General features: G+C 46.9%; 1 protein-coding gene across 1 annotated transcript in view; it reads right to left on the minus strand.

Annotated features, from left to right (window-relative positions):
* The window catches only part of LOC138498040 (natural cytotoxicity triggering receptor 3 ligand 1-like), a 484,903-nt gene that overhangs the window by 129,995 nt on the left and 334,281 nt on the right, over nt 1-20,627 (minus strand). The window lies entirely within an intron of this gene.

A 20,627-nucleotide genomic window follows, 5' to 3' on the forward strand; every position in this document is an offset into this window, starting at 1 on the left:
TCTGAAAGTGGAGTAGTTTTCCTGTTGTCTTAAATTAGCAGGGAGCTCGTTCCAATATTTGGCTGCCTTGAAAGGGAAAGATTTGCCCTTTCCCGTAGCCCGTTTGGCTTCTGGGATATTAAGCAGGCCTGTATCTGCTGATCTTAAACCTCTACGGGGGGCATATCAGGCGAAGTGCTTTTTAAAGTAGGCTGGCGCCTTTCCGAAGAGGCATCTGTGGACAATCGTTAGTGCTTTAAACCTGACTCTGTCCTCAATTCTGAGCCAATGTAGTTCTCTCCTACTATCAGATATATGGTCCCTTTGTTTGTAGATGGCGAGGGCAATAAAAGACAGACCCGATTACTATTCACACAGAAGGAAGGGCTGCAGAAGAACATCTACAGGCTGGTAGCCACGCCAGAGACCCCCACCATGGCGACTGGCTCCCCACAAGGGGGACCAGCAGCGGGCCCTAGCATGGACACCCCCGCGTCGGAACTAAGCCTGGTCCTCGCAGAAATGCGCAGAGGCTTTGCCGCCATCAACTCTAAATTGGATGGCTTGACATACAAAGTGGACAGGATGTAGGAGCGTATAGACAAAGAAAGTAGTAGGTCCTCGGAAGTAGAAACCAGAGTCAGCACACTAGAGGACCCCAGCAACGACACTGTACAGGCGGTTCAAGAGCTGCGGAGGGAGGTGAAAGCAATAAAGGATAAACATGAAGACCTCGAGGAGGAATAACATTAGGGTGGTGGCAATCCCAGAGACGGTCCCGCAAAAGAACATGCAAACGTTCATGGAGACTTTTATAAAGGATGTGCTGCAGGGCACGACCCTGTCCTCCCAGTTCCTGGTCGAAAGGGCACACAGAATAGCGCAACTGGCCCCGAGGCCAGGCCAAAAATCTACACCGAGTGATAGCGAAGCTGCTCAATTACCGTTATCGTGATGCCATATTGAAGAGGGCGAGTGAGCTTGGAGACCTCACATTTGAAAATAGCAAGGTGTCCTTTTACCCAGACTTCACCCCTGCTGTTCAGAAGGCTTGCATGTCGTTCGCAGCAGCGAAAAGGGCGCTTCGCGACCGGGCCTTACAATACTCTATGCAATATCCCTCCAAACTGAGGGTCCAGCACAATGAGAGGGCCCACTTCTTCACCAACCCGGAAGCAGTGCATAAATTCATTGAATCGCCACCGAAATGACAACACTCCAGAGGAGACAGGCGCTTGACCGCTGAGTGCCGGTGCAGGAATGGCAGCTAGTCAAGCACTCAGGATTAAGGCTGAACAACTGTGCAGCACAGTGCACTGTAGCCCCGAAGTGCAGCAATATACTAGCGCTATAAATGTAATGAATCAGCACAGCAGCGTTGAGTAAAAGTTATATGAGGTCTGTCCTCCTCTCTTGGCTCAGGGAAATAGTGGCCACTTGGGTGATGGTATCCGGCCCCCATGGGCTGTTGCTCATGCTGACGTTAGAGTTGGGAAATTATGCGGGGAGGGATGTTTCCACTGCAGGTTGGGCAGTATGGGAGGAGGGAGGTACAGTTGGGGCGAGATGGGGTGGGGCGGGGGCGAGACAAGTTGCCCATGTGGCGCATATGGCGACACATAAAAAGGTTCACATCATCTCAATAGGTCTACGAGTCCGCCGGCTGACCAAGTAAGAAAACGGGAAGGACTAGCCTTACTCTACAGCCCTCACCCAAGCGATGGCATATAAGGTTATCAGCTGGAATGTGAGGGGGCTGAATGACCCACGAAAAGCATGAAAAGTAATGCAATTCTGCAAGAGACATGGGGCGAGGATAGTCATGCTTCAGGAGACCCATCTCAGAGGCAAGGGGAACAAAGAGGTGGCCAGGAGCTGAGGTGCTTGCAAATATTTCACAACATACTCTGCCTACGCAACTGGTGTAATGACGCTGGTGCACAAGTCGCTGGGGTTCCGGGTCAGCGACACCGTAATCGACTCAGGGGGAAGGTTTGTCATTGTGTCGGGATTGGTAGGAAACACACTGCTGACATTGGTCACCGTATATGGGCCGGATGTGGACAATCCCGACTTCTTTCATACACTGCTAGGGCATTGCCAAAAATTCCTACATACAAACCTATTGTGGGCAGGAGAACTAAATGTAGTTTTGGATCCCAGGGTGGACAGGCCGGGGGGGGAAAGACGGCGCTCGAAGGCCTTCAAGGCAGTGCTGAACGCTATGGAGGCGCTTGATAAGCAAGATGTCTGGCCATTGCTGCACCCCGGGGTGGAGGGATTCTCGCACCATACCACAGCACACAACACCTCATCTAGACTGGACTACATTCTTGGGTGCCCACATCTAGTACACTGTACAGAGGATTGCACACTTCTCTCGAGGACACTCTCGGATCACTCTCCAGTATTATGGTCTGTATGACTGGAGGTGGTACCGCCGCGCCCCGCTGGAGGTTTGAGCCTGCGGCACTGCTGGACATTGTATTCAAGAGCGAAGTACACCCGTGGCACTGCTGGACATAGTATTCAAGAGCGAAGTACACAGTTATTAAACACTATTTTGAAGAAAACCAGGGCATGGTGTCGGGCAAGGGGACGCTGTGGGAAGCCTTCAAGGTGGTACCACGGGGGTGGGGGTGTCTGTCCACTGAATTGGGGGTACTCAAGCTGATCCGTAGGAAACTAAATGAGACAGAACTTGAAATAAAATCCTGAGAGGAAGAGGTGGTGAGGTTGAACACACCGGACTTGCTTGCCAAGCTAAATGAGGGATTGGATCGCTTCCACAAGCTGGCTGAGCAGGAGGTGAAATACTTTGGCCGACCCGCAATGGCGCGTAGATATGGAGAGGAGGGGAGGCCGGGTAGAGAACTAGCGCTTCTGGCACGACATGAACGGGGGCATAAGGGAATCACTGCGGTGAAGTCGATGGATGGGGGGTAGTGGGGAGACCAGGTGAGATAGCAGAAGTATTTTGCAAGTATTATGAATCCCTGTATTCAACGAGGGGTACCCTACCGAAAACCGAGCGTACAGAATATATCAGGGCGGCAGCCCTTCCCAGACTCAGTTCCGAGGCAGCAGAGGCCCTTGCAGGCCCTTCTCACAGTAGAGGACATACTGACAGCGATAAAGGATCTCCCCTCTTCCAAAGCGCCTGGATCCAATGGTATAACAGCCGAATTTTATAAAGAATGGGGCCCGGAAGTGGCACGCCATATGCTGGGAGCCTGGGAGGAGGGAATGGAGTCAGCCCAACTTCCACCTACAATGAGGGAAGCAGTGATACCCTAATCCTTAAACCAGGGATAGATCCGCTGGACTGCTCATTTTATCGGCCGATATCACTGCTGAATCTGGATATAAAAATCTTTGCTAAAATACTAGCTGATCGTCTGCTTCCGCGCATCACACAGATAGTGCACAGGGACCAGTCATGGTTTATCCCGTGGAGGTCGACCTCGTTGAACCTTAGGATATTGTTTGCGATACTGGCTCAGATAGATCCTTCCAAACAGGCAGTAGCAGCCCTATTGGACATGGAAAAGGCATTCGACTCCATCGAGTGGTCCTACCTGTTTGAGGTCCTGCTCTAAGTAGAGATCCCCATGCACTTTCTGAGAGCGGTGAGACTGCTGTACACAAGCTCCAGCGCCCAGATCACCATCGAGGGCACACTGTCGGGTCTGTTCATACTTGGTAGGGGAACAAGACAGGGGTGCCCACTCTCCCCGTTAATTTTTGCTCTTGCAATTGAAGTTCTGGCATGTTGGCTGCAGAGATTTCATGGACACAGAGGCTAGCCCATGGGAGGACCGAGTAAACTAATCTCGTTATATGCAGATGATGCAATTATTTACATAAAAAACCCAGAGGACAACCTGGCCCCACTGATACAGGAAATAGCGGAATTTGGAGGGGCCTCCGGACTCCGACTGAACTGCGCTAAGTCCACGTTGTTCCCTGTGAACAAGAAGACCACATGCCCGCCTAACACAGAGGGGTTCGGGTGGGAGCAGTTAACAGTCACTTACTTAGGAATCAAGGTCAGTATGGAGACCCAGTCATTATTAAGGGACAACCACTTGAACTACCTCCAGACCTTAAAGAGAAATGTAGACAGATGGTGTAGACTTCCGCTCACTCTCATAAGCAGGGTGGCTGTGGCAAAAATGGTAGTGGTCAAAACATTCCGGTGTGGCCGGGGGTCAGTTACTTCCAAGAAGTGCGCTCTCAACTGATCAAGCTGTCCTGGTATCCATAAACCTCGCGCATAAATTGGGAAGGATTAACACTGATGTGGGATGAGGGTGGGGTGGGTGCCCCGGAAATCGAAGCCTACTTCCTGGCGGCTCAATTATCATTTGCGCGATATTGGATACCGTGAGCGCAGATTGTACCCCATGTAAGTATGGTACGGGGCTCTGTGAAACTGCACTCCCTGCAGGGCATGCTGATATCGGGTAGTGATGAGGATAAGTGCGGGATAGACCATGTGGCATGCACAGTACACGCTTGGAGGAGTGCTCTGAAAAGACTTGGGCTGGGACACCCGTTACACCCGGGCCTCTCACTATGGCACATAGAAGTTTTGGCACCAACGTGCAATATGTCCTTGGCACGAGACTGGGAGGGGGTGGGGATTGAGCGGTTGGAAGACATGTATCCGGATGGGGTGCTTGTCTCGCAGGAGACATTTATTGACAAGATGGGCAGTGGTCCCCAACGCAGGTTGCAGTACTTTAGAATGACGGCAGCGTTTATTCCCTTCTATACCACGCGCTACACCGCTATTGAATTACATTAAAAACTCCCCAGGATGCAGATGAGTGATATCATCAATATATAAAATTCTTCAGGCGGGCACGCAACGCAAGCCCCTCTGTTGTAAAAGCAGGTGGGAGGAAGACACAGGGGAAGTATTTAGCAACAAACAATGGAAGGTGCTGTGTGGCACTACACACACCTGAGCTATCAGTTCCAGGTTGCAGCTGATACAACTTAAAACTCTACACAGGGCATATATCCCCCCTGCACGGGTTCACAAATATGATAACACCAAGATGGCTAAGTGCCCGAGATGCAACGCAGAGTCAGCAGATATTATACACATGTTGTGGGAATGTGACAAGTTGCAATCCTATTGGGAAGGGGTGGTAAAGATCATGTCAGAGATGCTGGGGCAGGAAAAACCGTGCACAATGCTGTGTGGCATGTTTGGGTGGTCGCTCGGGGTACCAAAGTGGCGCCGTAAACTGTTGGTGACCTGTATGATAGCCACCAGTCAGTGCATTTGATGAAGTGGACTAGTGATTCTCCGCCAGGGACGTGTAAATGGCTGAAGGACTTAGTCTGGCTGAGTGACACTGATAGAGACTACGCTGCTCTCTGCGGACCCCACAATAAACCAAAGAACAAATGGCATCCTCTCACGGCCTACCTGTTGTCACAAGACGGTGTGTTAAATTAATAAGGAACACTCAAGTGAGATGAGACTATTTTAAGATGTGGTCAGAACCTTCTGGAGTTGCAACCCCTAAGTCATATTCGGGTTAATGCATGTATCCTCACTGTGGTAGAAAATTCCTTACAAGGCAAATGTATGCAAATATAAGTCGTATCACATGTTGTACAGTGGTCTGATGATGTGTTGATGTGAACCGGTTAATACAGACATGTTTAAAAAAAGAAAATACACCTGCTAAGCCGGAGATGTTTGAAATTTGGGGTTTCCAGACCTACTTCCCATTTGTCAATCAATTTAAATGTGGCAATGGTCTGATCTTTTGGGAGTTTCCTGAATAATCCTTCACTGATGAAGCTCCTTCCGTTATTCAGGCATACTCTGTAGAGCACTGGTTCCTCCCCCACATTTACCTAAATGGGAAGAAACAACTGTTCACCCTTTTTCTGAATGTCTGTCAGACTTTGAGCAGGTTCTTCCTTGTCTGGTTTCAAGGGACTCAAGGTTTCTTCTGATTTTGGAATGGTGTTGCCACTTAAAACTGGGAGGAAGGCTGGTTTTCAAGAATGGAGAAGGGTTCCCATCACAAGTTTGTTCTACTACAGAGATGACAGTGATGTCTGGGACATGGCTGTCCTTGAAATGGAATTCTACTTTCTCAGAAAGTCGATCAATAAAATGACAGGCACAATTCAAGCTCAAATAATTGGTACTCATTTTAAATGTTATGGCCCTGTTAGTCTGGATCCAGAGGACCTTGTTTACTGAGGTGATAGCCTCCTAAGGATATCTTTCCCCAGTAAACAAGGTGTGGCCTCTGGAGTCACGACTATCACTGGATGTTTCACTCGATGATGCTCAATTTTTATTTAAAGATCCGCAGTCCCTTCGACAGAAATGTCTTTCCCGTCGTAATTTTGGAGTTGTCCGGGAAGTGGTGTGAGGGGAATTCGGTGGCCCTCCCCCATCCTGAGTTTAGTTGGTTGAAGTCCTTTTTGGACAGGAGGGTGGCTTGGGATCCAGTATCCACCAGAGATGATAATTCACACTGACCCTGCATCCTTAACGGTGTGTAAAATCTGGTGCTCATTTTCTTAATATTGAAGTCTGACACCATGTGATCTTGGGCAATTTTCTGTGTCGTAGATCGGGAATATGTACCTTTTACAGCTGGCAATGGGTGGATTTGGGGAATCCACTTTCTCCTCCGATTCTTTGCTGGCCCCCTTTTCCGGAGGGCAGTTTCTCAGAACCTGTTTGGGGAAAGGACACATCAGTTTCTATTCTATCTGACACACATTTGGAGGGTTGAATAGTTTCTTGCTCTGGGTCAATCTCCATACTTACCCTGTCCCACTCAGGGTCTTTTGGGACCCATTTTTCTTTGGGAGGGGAACCTCTGTTTCTGAAAGAGAAGGTCTGCTTACCTGAATACTCCAGGGATTCTTCTCTTTCAAAGGGGATGATCCGGAGGTCCTCAACAAAGTGGGTTCTTCTTTGGCCTCTCCTACTTAACCTATGCTCCTTGGGTTCTAAAATGTTGGGGGTAGAAGAGACACTTTCAGACTGAGAGGTTTTACTGGGTTATGTCTGGGTGAGAAAGGAAGCTTCCGCTAGGGCTTGGCATCTCCCCTCCACCCGGGTGCTCTCCTCAGGAACTTGTAGCTTGTCAGATGTTTCCTCCCATCATTTCCCCCCTGAGGCATCAGACCTGGGTGTTGGGGAATGCTGGGAAGTAGGGTTAGGTTGAGGGTTGGACTGAGCCCTTTGCATGCGCCCCAGATCATCAGTCAGTTGCTGGACCTGTCGCTCCAGCTGCAAGACCTTTCCTGGGTGGCAGGGAGGTCTCAAGTCATACCTCTCTTGCTCCTGAAAAGGATAACTGTCCCTTCTCCCAGAGTAGCTCGGGTACTGGACATTTCCCCGATAATTGTCCACCCTGAATCTCCTTTCTTCCGGGTTCAGGGATCTATTGTCCTGGAACTGGGGAGAGAGGGAGTTTATTGTGGAAGTTATGGTTTGGGTGCTATCTGGAGAAAGGTTCAAATTGGGAGGCAGAGTGATACTTCTCTCCTGAGGGAAGTTTGGGGTGAAGTTTCCCGGGAGGTACTTACCTGATTGGTTTCCCCACTTGGACCAGGGAAGTGTATACATACCCCAGGATTGGTTTGGTACCATTGTACGTAGGAAGTATTTAGGTGGCAGGGCCAGAGGGATCATTGTACTGGGCCCTTGCCTGATTACCAGTCGAATTGAGCCGGGTTGGGGGGGGTCCCTTCTGCCTTTCGTTTTGCTTGTTGGCAGAAGGAGTATTTTTAGGCCCCCCATCTCAAGATGCAATTGGGGGTAGTTTTTACCTCTGCCACCTTCTCAGCAGCAGGAGTGTTAGTTAGTTTGGTGTTTTTGTGGGTGTTTTTACTCTCAGTGGGCTTCTGGACTTCATAGATCCAGAAAATAATGCACCAACTGATCAATTATGTACTTGGGGAGCGCATGGAAATATGTAGTTATAAACTCCTTACTATTTGTGTTCACCCGCTGGGAAGTCTGTGCAAATGCCTACTTTAACTCCTGCACAAACTCCTTAGGCGAGTGATCTTCCCCACACTGCGAGTTATATGCAATCTTACTGGCCTCTTGTGGGTTCCTATGGGTGGATAAATACTTCAATATTGCCGCCTTATAGGTTGACCATTTATAATGATCCTGGTCCTCCAGTCCGGCAAAGAAACTGGAGAACTCAGATGAGAACGTCCATTTAGCAAATGCTATACAATGCACATCATTCCTGATCTGGAATGATGCCATCATTTGCTCAGAAAGTTCCAGGTGGTCCCATACCGAATACTTGGCATTATTGTGGTATGGGGTCAGGAAGCTCTTTTGGCCTTGATTTGTCTTATTAGGTATTTCACAAAACCCTTGCTCTGTTTCCCTGTCATTTTCATCTTCTGCACCAGAGTCCATCCACCTTCTCACTCTGAACTGCTACTGGTACTCCCTTCCCTGTCTTCTAGGTGCTCCCTATCTCTATGGGACTGGGAATATCTCCCAGAACCACGGGGTCTGGACTCCTCTCGCCTGGGCCAAAGTGAACTCTCAGGGTGACTCTCCCTGCAGTTATCTTTAGGCCTAGTATAGAACCCAGTTTCTTCATCCCTCCTTTCAGAGAGCTAGGTGGTCTATCTGCAATCTAATTTTTTTTAAGTCCAACTCCCTTATTTTCTCATCAAGGGAGTTTTCATGGTCTGATGGTACTCAACGGGTTATTCTTAACTTCCCAGTCCAGGACACACTGGTCCGGCCATCTTCCCTTCTGTGTAAGAGGTGAGCACTCCTCTATCTCAGATAAAGACTGGCATTCAGGATCAGTTTGGCTAGACCTGGGTAAGTCTAGTACAGGTAATGGGGAAATGTGTATGTCTGTGTGCCTTTCTATGTTGTGTGGGGGTAGGTGTTCACTGTGTGTGTAACATGAATCTGTCGGCTGCAAGACCCTAACTATGACTAATATTCCCCTAATCAGTCAGGGTAGAGAAACAAGTGTGTATTAGTCAGGTTCTGCGCCACAGAAAATACACTATTGATCATATTTGTTTATATAAACACATTGGGCCTCATTAGGACCCAGGCGGTAAGGGGTTTACGCCGGCGTAAACCATGGCGCCCCTTACCGCCTGAGTACGAGTTCCCTTAGCGCCATGGTGATTTTAACGCCTGCTTTTAGCAGGCGTTAAAATCCATGGCGCTAAGGGACCTTGTTGTTAATTACGCCACCGTAATTTACGGTGGCGTAATTAACGGCTTCCCCACTCCCATTATGCCCTATGGGGCCAGAAATGGGAATGGGGAAGGGTAAATGGGGATTGGGGACTTACCGCCCCGCCAACCTCGGAATGGGGCGGTAAGTCCGCCAACCCCCATGGCGGAGTTGGCAGCTTAGCGCCATGGACCATGGTGCTAATAGCGCCATGGTCCTCCGCCAAGGTCCTAATGAGGGCCATTGTTTATTGATTTGCGATATGATAATACTTTGTGCAAGTTTGTTTCTGAGCCAACATTAACCTGATGGTGGCACATGCTAATGTTTCGCCCTGTTGATGGGCTTTGTCAAGGCGCAGCATTATGCATAGGCAACTTTGGAACAAATAATTATACATTCAGAAACCCGTTAGTAATCACAAGCAGTCCTGGGTTAGTATCATTGAGCGTACCTTTTTTGCATGTTATTAGTTCCCTTAATCCTTAGTTGCGATTGGTACCCTCCGTTAAAATGGTAGCAACCTGTGTTGATCAAAGTTTCACAAGTAATTGTTTACCAACAATAATATGTTCTTATATAAGCAGTTTGTGTTTTTTCAACAAGAAGAATATTTTACAAGTACTTTTAGGTTATTGCTCATTACATGAGATTTCCTTTAGTGCACAACAGCTTTGTACGGTTGGGATCAAATGTCCAATGATTGCAGTCATGGTTGCAGAAGTGGTATCTAGGTCTCTTACTAGCGTTCACTATATCCCTCCAGTTGGCTTGTGCATTAGGCAATGGGTTCTTGAATTTTCCTGTGATTCTAGTATGTGGTCTGGATTATGGATGGCAGCGGTTCTCTGTCTGCATTGAATCCTTGCAGACAGTGGAGCGCCGGAGCGCCGCCATCTAGAATCCAGACCACCTAGACCCACCCAATCCTAACCAGGAGTACACATACCAGAATTACAGAAAATTATAATAGTCTTTATAAATTAATAGTAAATCTTCATGTTAATGAAAATAGCAGTACTGCTTCCTCCAAGCCATTTGTCCGTCTGGGCCAGCCTGTGACCAGAGTTTTTATTAGTCTCTTTGTTGTCTGAAGTTGGTTGTTTGACGTTGGTGGCTGCGGATCCTAAAAGGGGGATGCATTGGCTACACCGAGATCTCCCACTGCAGCTAAAGAGCTGGGCCGGCCCTGTGATGTCTCAAAGCCTGTCCTCTTATGACCATCATTCCGATCTAAAAGGCTTCCATTTCTTGTATTTCTTTCAAAGTTTCAGCTTCCCTTGATTGTAGATCCTGTTTTCACACTTCCCCCCTGCATTACAGTCATGCCCCAGCCAGGGCCAATTGTCCTGCAGTGATAGCAAGTCTAGAGAAAGTTTGCTTTCCAACACCCTTCAGGAAGGACACATTGTATTGCAGTTGTAAACAGTTGGGATGCACAAACCAGGCTGGCATTGGGAAAAGCCACTTGTGAATTATTTCCATTGTACCTGGCTGACATGAACTCCCATAATGCAATTTCTAACATCAGCCTTTATTCTTTGACACCTGGTGTGTTTTACTGATCAGAGTTCACTTTGCTTTTGCACTGAAAGTGCAGGGCTGTTTCGATCAATCATTAACAAAATACACTTTTAATTACTTGCTGTTTGTTTTTCTGCTGAAAATTGGGTCTGAATTGTCACAGTGCACCCCCTTTTGATGGGTGACAGTTTCAGTGGAAGAATTGCTGCGTTTATTTCTCATCCGGCAATGTGATGTGCTTTTGCAATCTGCACTCAGATTACATTTATATTTTAGCCTTCTCTGGATTTCCCTTACAGAAAGACACCCGCATAGTCTGCCTAAATAGGCCCAATATTTCAGTGTGCAGGTTTCTGAATGCTAGCAGGTCAGTTTACCAGTGGGCCCTCCAGTTCCATTGCTTTGGTCCCTTTGATTACACCCCACATGTGCTTCGTCTTCCGTGAACAAAGATGTAATCATAACTATGGTATGGTGTACCTTTGCAGTTTTTTTTCTTTCGAGGGTTGGACCATACTCAAAATGTCCAGAACCGTCTGACTGGATTTGTCCCTGGTGCCTACCCTATCCTCACTCTTACCACCATTCGACGGTTAGTTTTTAGCTGTAGGCACCAAACTGCTGGTTTCATTTGGCATAGTTTGGCAACTCTGAGTCACCATATCTGGGTAGTGGTCTGTTTGGCTGGATTCATCTACCTTAACTGGGTGAAATTGTACTGCATACTTGTCGAATAGATCCACCCAAACACAGAAATCCACAAAATGTCTGCATTGGTTAAGCTTGCAAATAATTTGTTCCTTGACCTGATGCCACTGCATAGAGATAATCTGTTCTAAGAGGTTGGATTGCTCATTATTTGGCCCCACAGGTCCCGCAAGAGACTGCAGTGGAGGCTCCGGGATAGCTTTCTCCACCCCTTGCCTCCTCTCAACTAGAGGGAGGGAAGACACAGATAAGGATGAAGATAAACCATCAATCCATCCACAATGGCGTCTAATAGCCACATGCCTTGGTGAGCGGCTGTGATCTTTCTGGTTGGCAAGTTCCTCTAATGCCGATTCCTCGCTTACTGCCGGGATATCCAGTGACAAACCAGTGTCATTCTCATCAACACTGAGAGTACCAGTTCTCAAAGCCTGCAGCCCCTGTAGGGCCAGTACTTGCTTTAAACGGCTCCTATTTGACATAGGGGTAGCACATGGGCTACCTGGGATGCTATACTTTGTGGGAGAAGAAGCCAGCTTCCTAGAATTAGGACTTTTTTGCGAGAGTTCTTTATTTCTACCCGGAAAAAGAGGCTCAGGTTGATAACATGGGGCATGGAAACACCTTCTGCTGCTTCAAAGGCCTTAATAATGGTAAAATAATTCTTATAAAAGATCATTGATTAAGGCAGTGGCAGACACGTTTCAATTTATCCTTTAAGATTTTTTCATTCACGAGAAATCTATTGGACTGTATGTACTGCAGTGGCTGCAATGTGAGGTTTGGGATGGTAAACCAGCATCTCGGAGCAGCCATATTGAACTGCGCAGCTGTAATGGCACTCAGAGGCATAGAAGTGCATCAGGATACGCAGCATACTACGTGCCATTTACTTGATACCTGGCATGTACCGCTGTAAGACATTATATCGAACATACATACATATGCGAGGAAGGCCCCTCCCCACTCAAAATCGAGCTGTATGCGGACGATGTCCTATTGACCATCTCTGAGCCCCACTTTTCGCTGTCACATGCCCTGGCAGAAATAGACAGCTACGGTAGAGTAACTGGATTATCGATCAATTTTAACAAGTCAGCGGCCTTGAGGATAGGTTTAACTCCGGCAGACAAGGAGACCCTAGCCCCCATGTGTCCAATCTAATGGAAAACAAAGGCTATCGCCGATCTGGGAGTTCATATCCCGGATGAGCCAAAGATGGTCTACCTAGTAAACTTCCCCCCACTCTTTAAAGAACTGGAAGCCAACCTAAAACGCTGGGCATCTCAAGAAATATCACTGATGGGCTGGAGTACAGCCTGCAAAATGAACCTGCTTCCCAGATTCCTATACGCTTGCTCAACACTCCTAACCATGATTCCGACGCCTGCCCTTCGCGGCCTACAGAGGAAAATGCTACAGTTCATTTGGACGGGGAGGAAATCCCGGATCCCTAGGGGAACAATGCTAGGCAGTGCAAAACTGGGCGGCCTGAGGGTCCCAAACCTGCAAAGATATCAAATGGCGGCGCAACTAGCATGCACACAAGCATGGCAGACCCTCATGAACTGCACCAGATGAGTGGAACTAGAACAGTCACACCTCCCCCTCCCCCTACGCTTCCTCACACACATCCCACCCCTGATACGGAGGTGCTGGCAGGGTCTCCTCATGTCCACCAAGCATACAGTGAACATTTGGGACAGAGCCCTGAAACAGAAAAGGATTCCGAGAGGACTGAGCCCCTCATCTCCAATATTCCTGAACCCGGCTTTCTCACCTGGAGCCCACCCCCAAAACTTTCAAAACGGGATCAAGGGGGGCCTGGAAGCCCTAGGTCAGCTCTTTGAGGGAGGATCACCCCGCACTTTCGAACAATGCAAAGAAACCTTCCGGCTCCAAGAGAGTGACAGATTTACTTATATTCAGCTGCGTCACTGGTGCTCTCACCCATATAGACGGCAAGCAGCGACCCGGGCTCCCACAGCCCTGGAACTAACTCTCAAAGATCTCCCGACCCGGGGCAAAATATCAATCCTGTACAAGCGCTTCCAAACGGATTTCCTAGCCTCAAGAACCAGAGCTATGGCACAATGGGAAGCAGACCTAGGGCACTCAATAGAGGACCAAACTTGGGAGGACATCTGGACTTGCACCCACTCCGCATCGACATGTATCACTAACAGAGAATGCTCCTACAAGATCCTGCTACGCTGGTACTATGCCACCTTTAGACTCCATCACATGAACCTAACGTGAACACGACCCAATCTGCTGGAGACGGTGCGGCCGAGTGGGATCCTTTTTTCATATGTGTTGGACCTGCCTTAAGGTCCAGAATTTTTGGAAACAATGTTTAACTGTCATCACAGAGATCCCCCAAATGACAATTCCTCTGGAACCTGAACCTATTCTCCTGGGGTCTCCCGTTCCAGGAATCTACCCACGATCAGGAACCAAAGCCAAGTTACTATCTCAGTGTTTCCTAGCGGGTAGAATAGTGGTCGCCCGCACATGCAAGTCCGTTGAGGGCCCGCTTATGCCCATCTGGTGGGTAAAAATATGGGACGTGCTGATAGCGGAGAGGGTAACAGCAGCCAGAGCGAGCCGGCTCCATCGCTTCCAAAACATTTGAGGACCAATAATTGACTATGACCAGGAGTTTCCGGCCCTGACCTACAAACCGCAACTGGCCAGAAGGATCCTCGAGGGCGGACTTACGTCCTAGGCACTGGGGGAAAGAACGGGGACCTTAGATATCTACCCGGGATAACCAACTGTGGGGGGAGGGTGGACAGAGAGGAAATGTGAGACGTCTCCATAATAAGGTTTTACATGTTTTGTATGGTTACCATTCTGCTTGTTCCAAAAATAAACATATTTTTTTTAAAAAGAGACTGCAGTAGAGGCTCCAGGATAGTTTTCTCCAACTCTTGCCCCCGCTCTACTAGAGGGAGGGAAGACACGGATAAGGATGAAGATAAACCATCAATCCATCCAAAATGGCATAGCCCCATCCCTTAGTGAGCGGCTGTGATCTTTCTGGTTGGCAAGTTCCTCTAATGCCGATTCCTCGCTTACTGCCGGGATATCCATTGACAAATCAGTGTCATTCACATCAACACTGAGAGTACCAGTTCTCAAAGCCTGCAGCCCCTGTAGGGCCAGTACTTGCTTTAAACGGCTCCTATTTGACCTAGGGGTAGGACATGGGATACCTGCAATGCTAAACTTTGTGGGAGAAGAAGCCAGCTTCCTAGAATTAGGACTTTTTTGCGAGAGTTCTTTATTTCTACCCGGAAAAAGAGGCTCAGATTGATAACATGGGGCATGGAAACACCTTCTGCTGCTTCAAAGTCAACAATCACGGTAATAAGAATTCTTATAAAAGATCATTGATTAAGGCAGTGGCGGCCACTTTTTGATTTATCCTTTAAGATTTTTTCATTCACGAGAAATCTATTGGACTGTATGTACTGCAGTGGCTGCAATGTGAGGTTTGGGATGGTAAACCAGTATCCCTGAGCAGCCATATTGAACTGCGCAGACGCAATGGCACTCAGAGACATAGAAGTGCATCAGGATACGCATCATACTAGGTGCCGTTTACTTGATACCTGGCATGTACCGCTGTAAGACATTATATCCGACATGCATACATATGCGAGGAAGGATAGCTCAGGGGCAACGCGCTTGTCTTGGAAGCAAGACAACTCAGTGCAACACAGGTTTGAAACCCGATCCTGGCTTAGAAACCAATCTCTGGTATTAAGCACATTATCAAAGAACAATAATAATATGGCTCTGGGCAGTTAAAGAATGTTAGCACCCAAGGCCCTCAGTGCCTAACGAATATGATGGATTTGAATCAAGCCGTCTTAGACAGTGCACAGGCCAGATCTGCTTTACCCATGCTAACGAGCAGGGCAAAGGACACGGTTTATGGATGCATCGCATACGTTCCTCTGTCTAAGTCTTAATAAAGATCATAACTGCTTGGGTTTTATAAGAATTGCCTCATGGAACATCGTTGGGCTTAGAAGCCGACTTAAAGATCCCGAATTTGCGGCATTCCTGAACCAAGCAGACATTCTGGTAAGACATGGGTTTTGGATACAATTTATTTGGACAATTTTAGTGTTAAGGCGTCACCTACCGAAAGAGGTGGGAACTGCGGTGGCCTGGCAACATGTGTGTCGAGAGCTCTGAAACATAAGAACCGAATATTCTTCACCTCGCCCATGCTAGTGATTATAGACGTTGAACTAGTAAAGGGCTCTCTGTGTGGTAATGCCAGAGGTGGGCCCTTATTAGGGTTAGTAAATGTAATACATGAAGCAGGAGACCCTGTAGACCCCAAACAAATATCAAATTGTTAGTGGGTGGTGATTTTAACCTAAGAATGGGAAACCTCAGTGGTGATGCTGATGGCGCTGGAGAAGAGGAGACAGCCTTTGGTATTCATCCATCGGCTTAAATAGAGGTCAGCACTGACAGTGGGGGCAAGACATCTGCGGACACTCTGATTGAACTTGGGTTTAAGGTGGTAAATGAGCGATTTCCATCTGATATACAAGGAAAGTACACCTTTGTAAACGTTAGACACCGTTCAACGATAAATTAATTTATACTAGGTGCAGGAAATTGGTGCTGGGCTTAAGACTTTGAGGTGGTTGCCAGGATCAAAAGCGGGGAGGAATCCCCTCTGTCTGGAGGGAATGGGGATGAACATGGAGGGTATAGAACAATACGCTGGGAAAATGCTGCTGACCCGGAGTAACAGGTAGCCAGGCTCATACATGTAACTATGGACGATATAGAGACATGCCTGCATATTGGCAGCTCTGATGAAGGCAAAAGGCTGGCCTGGGAAAATATAATAACTAGCCAGATTTTTAAGAAAATGCCTGCCAGACCAAAAAGTAAAACAAGGAGAGCGCTGTGGTTTAATGCAAGATGGCTAAGCAAATGCTCCTGACTGCACTGAGAGGACAAAGTAGATTCTAGTAGGAAATAGCTATAGCCAGGGCTTTCTATAGGAAGCCCTTAAAAATCAGGAAATGAGAAGTTGCAGAACAGGCTTGCTTGCAGCTAGAAAGGGCAGAGGTCACAGGCGACTTCAAAGTATATTGGAGAACGATTGCTGACGGACTAAGCATTAATGGCAAATCCATGAAGGACCATACAGATCTGGTAGGTGAAGTCAAATGGATTCAACACTTCTTTGCATTATATCACATATTAAGTGTTATGTCCGGGATATATGATCTGGACACTGATCAAGCATACTCCTTTAAGTACGATTTAGGGCGTAGTAGTATTAATCGCGATGAGCTCTGGAAAGCTTTACGTACATTGGGTATGCCAGAGGCGATCTTGCAATTTCTGGTTGCAATGCACTCAAATCTATCAATTGCTAGATAAATTCACTACCAAGTGCACAGTTCAATTTGCCGAGCAATATTCCCAAGATGGCAGGACAGAGGACGTGTGCTTCTGTATGCAGATGATGCAGTCTTCATAGCAAGAACAACGCATGCCCTACAAATATTGGTTAATGGGTTTAATGATTGCATGGGACAGAGACTTAAATATTAACATAGAAAAATCAAAGGCAATGTGCATCGGTAGTAGCAAACCTTCAGGGAACGCAGTATTGATTGAAGGTAGGTAATTGGACAAGGTCAGTACCTTCCGATACTTGGGTGTAACTATTTCCTGTGATATGAGGTGGGACTTGCATATTAAACAACAAATAGCGAAGGAGTCACAGATTAATGGTTCCATCGTGAGATGTGGTATGAAACTGGGTCGGTTGCCACTAGATCACACTGTCCGGATTTATCAGGCCAAATCGGTAGCATTGTTGACCGATGGTGCAGCCATCGTGGGGTACCATTCCACAGAGGCAGCTCGAGTCAACGGAAATCAATTTTTAAGGAAAATTATGGATGTGTTTCAGGGCTTCCCAGGATATCTCTTACACGAAGAAAGTGACTGACATATATTGTGGGCCATATATCATTGCAACCATTAGTTTATTGGCTATGTTTACTAGACGTCTAGTAGAAGATGTCATGTCCTCAAATATTTGCAGCACATCTCCTTGGTTAAAGTATATAATATCTTCCTTGAGCATCCTTGGCCTTGAACGCTTTTTCATTAAGGAACTATTTGTTAGTAATGAGGAGGGAAGGCTATTGGTCGATAGCTTCCCTTTGTATAAAGCAAACTTCAGGAAGGAAAAATAATTAAAAATATTATCACAAGAATGATCCTCTTGTTAATAAGCCAGGTTATCTCCACTCCAATGGTTCATAAATCCGAGGAAAAGGGCAATTATTCTTTGTTTTAAAACAAATGTATGATTTATCAAAGATAGGCCCTCATTATATGTTTTCCAGTATGCCGCTGATAATTCCGGCGGGATACCAGCAAACTGCCCTACCATTTCCACCGCCTGACATCCCAGTATCTCTATGGAGGGGATTGCAGGTGATGAGTGGGCCCGGAGGTTCCTGGTTTGCTAGAGGTACTGGGATTACTCCGAGCCAAACTCAATGATGAAGTAGACAAAGTGCAAGGCAAGGTTCAGCTTTATTTTCATCCAAATAAAGCAGTGACAGCAAACAAGCATCAACATCTTGAGACTCTCTCCGAATTCATACAAAACAACACTTTAAGTACCTCCAACGCGTCATCTCTCGTGTCATACATCATCACAATATTACAAAACCCTGTGGGGATGGGGATTGGTTAAGGGATGTGGCTACATATGGGTCATATAGGGGTTACACAGTTAAATGGGTAAATGATATCTGATGGCTCCTCCTAAGACAATCCCAATGTTGATAAAAGTACAAATACATCACTTCTCAGAAACCAAATTGGCTGGCATACTACATGGTGGGCGCCATGACACTAAGGGATTCGATTGGTTGGCTTCTTGCTAGCCAACCTTGGACATTTTGACAGGTTGTCAAGATATGCACCAAACAGGTAGTAGTAGGGGCAGAGAGGCCCATGAACTGTCTTAGTAATGACCATTTCTCATTCCTTAGACCATGAGCTTGGGCAATCTCTATGTGCTTGACCTTGGATCTGTGTGCGCTTTTAGGGAGTACCACAGATGTAATATCTTCTGCCGGCACCTAATGACTAGCCAGTGTTTTCCAATTACAAGTCCAGGGCTAGAGGACCATGCATGAAGAGGAATCACCTCCTATTTATTGATATTTTAGCTATTATTAATGCACGTTTACTGTTCCCTCTAAGGACACTCTTGTGTTATCCTCCATGGGGTCAGCTAACAAAGGTCAGTTGTGCACTTATAAGCTTGGATTAATTGGGGAGTATGCTACCTATGTCCTGGGAATGGCTATCTTGTGCCTTTGATCTGCCGTTCCCATCCAACCTATCTCCTGCTGACCTTGCCACTAACTGCCTACTACTGCCTGACCTCTGCACTTCTATATTTCTGCAGATTCAGCCTTTTGAGTTCTCTGAATGTCTCAAGGCTTTTGTCTATTTAAAAGCATGTGGTGGCATCCATTTTAAAGAAGATGGCTGCCCTTTTTCACTCTTATTTCTATATTAAAGAGCTATACTCGCGTGTTGTTCGTGTTGCATTCAGCTTACACATCGGTTTATGTAAGTGTTCTTCATGTATTGTGGTTGCTATGTTAATATTTTTCATGTATACATGTACATTTGACCTAGTGTGCGTGTCCCTCATGTGGAGTGCATTTCTACTTTGTGTCTAGTGCATGTGCCTATTGATGTTAAGTCGTCAGCTGGACTGCTTGTGCCATCTTCAGCTTAGAATGTCTCTATATCTTGTTGTGCCTGGCTGGGATACGGGCGGTACGGTTGCCTGATGGAGTAACGGTTCTCACCTGCGTGGTATTGGACTGGGAGCGGGACAGTAGCTATGGATGACGTATGCATCTGCCCCCCCAACACAGGCATTAACGGCACCGCCAAGCCTGCAGTGTGGCAGTGCGGTAAGTGCTGGTACCCTATTTACCAGCACTTTTACAGGCACTTTTATAATGACTTATAATGACCCCGCATTGTGCCCCCCCCAAAGGGTGGCCCCATCATCTTCCTTCGCTGTCTTAAGGAAGACATTTCTCTTCCCAATACGGATGACCTGGAGGGGTGAGACAAGTCCTAACAGCTTTTAGACTTCTCTTATCAACTCCTGACATGTTTACTACACGTGCACTTATTCTTATATTGAAAGTTCCCTCCAGTTGTTGCAAATCAAATAGGGCATGCTTCATTTATTTGTTTTAAAATTGTATTACTAATGCTGTATGTTTTAATTCTATTTAATTGTATATATGTATTATTGATGATCTACACATTGTGGTTTTTGTGTTGTACTCTTTGATGGAAATGTCTATTTTCCGAATAAATGAGATAAAAGTGAAGTACTTCTCAGGTTTGTAAGGCCATCGGGCCAGGGGCCCTAGAGGATTTTATCCTGTAAATCCTGCCCAGTATATCCTGAAAGGTCATAGAGGTCCCTCTGTTTTATCACCCGATTATATTCAATAAATTCCTTGGCCTCTTGCTAGCCATAAAGGGTTGTTGTACAGGATTAACTTCACCCTACGCATGCAAGGACGAATCAGAGCGAGTAGAGGGAGTCTGACAGCCCAATGAGTGTAAAGTAAGAGGAAGGAGTAGACATGAGCAGCATGTGCTGGCCACCAGCGCAGATGGCATCCCTTCCCAACTGCAGAGACCACAGGGGAGTGAGTGAAAGAGAAGAAGAGGGAGGGAGGGGCCGGCGCTCTACAGATGGGAGTCCCACCCCTGGAGCGCCCGAGTCCCCTCCCGTGGGAATAACTTACCAAAGAGTGCTATGGGTCTGTATAAGGATTGCACGGAAGATAATATGCTAGTAGCCGGGTTCTTACTGTATTTTAGAACACCGATTTATTTTAATTCTGCTTGTTACAAACATCAGTTTTTCCAACTCATTGTTTTTAGAATCCCCTCTGTCGATTTATGGGAGGGGACCCCCAATGTCTTCCCCAACCTCCACCCTCACCCCATCTTCTAATTAAACCTTTCCCGCATCCATCATGTATGTTTGGCACGCTCTCGTTATTGGATTTCGGAATTCATTTTGTTTTTTATAATCTGGGAGTTTTTGCTTTTTTTGTTACATTTTTCACG

Source organism: Ambystoma mexicanum, chromosome 5q (genome assembly GCF_040938575.1).
Source record: "Ambystoma mexicanum isolate Mex_15411 chromosome 5q, UKY_AmexF1_1, whole genome shotgun sequence".
Taxonomy (NCBI): domain Eukaryota; kingdom Metazoa; phylum Chordata; class Amphibia; order Caudata; family Ambystomatidae; genus Ambystoma; species Ambystoma mexicanum.